The 545-nt window shown below is 48.3% G+C and overlaps 1 protein-coding gene across 2 annotated transcripts in view; it reads right to left on the bottom strand.

Annotated features, from left to right (window-relative positions):
- The window catches only part of BDNF (brain-derived neurotrophic factor), a 55,668-nt gene that overhangs the window by 40,835 nt on the left and 14,288 nt on the right, over positions 1-545 (bottom strand). The gene's annotated exons all lie outside the window — the stretch shown is intronic.

The raw sequence follows: 545 nt of genomic DNA, 5'->3' as shown, positions 1-545 counted from the left end.
TCTCTCTCTCTCCCCCCCCCCCCTTTAATTATAGCAAAGTAGATGCGGATACTGGATCACCGGCAATACATGTACACGGCTCTCCCTTTCAGCCGTAGGTTGCGTACACAGAGGGGCCATCAGTGATCCCTCAAGCCGGGGACCGGCTCATCTCCATGTAGGTAAAGATCAGCTGCGTCTCTATCTCTGTAAGATCAGTTGTGCCCAGTGCCAGTTAGAGCTCAGCTGCATCTCTTTAGCTATGCAAAAATCAACTTGCATCCTTAGCGAAGAAAAAAAAAAATAATTAAAAAAAAAATCCGTCGCATCTGCTTATCTAGGTAAAGATCAGTTGCATCTCTGCCCAAAGCATGCACACGCACATAGAGACGAGATTCCCAGATTAAATCAGGCACAACTTAACTCAACTCGTAGTGCAATCTCATCAAGCTTCTCCTACCTTTTCTAGCCTCCACACATCGAGCAACCAGCAAGGTAACAAAACTAAGCAAAGAGCAGGCACCCATCCTCCCCACGCCACAGGGAGAGAGGCAGAAGCCGAGGGG

This window comes from Calidris pugnax, unplaced genomic scaffold (genome assembly GCF_001431845.1).
Source record: "Calidris pugnax isolate Ruff unplaced genomic scaffold, ASM143184v1 scaffold268, whole genome shotgun sequence".
NCBI lineage: Eukaryota > Metazoa > Chordata > Aves > Charadriiformes > Scolopacidae > Calidris > Calidris pugnax.
This window is presented reverse-complemented; position numbering and strand designations above follow the sequence as displayed.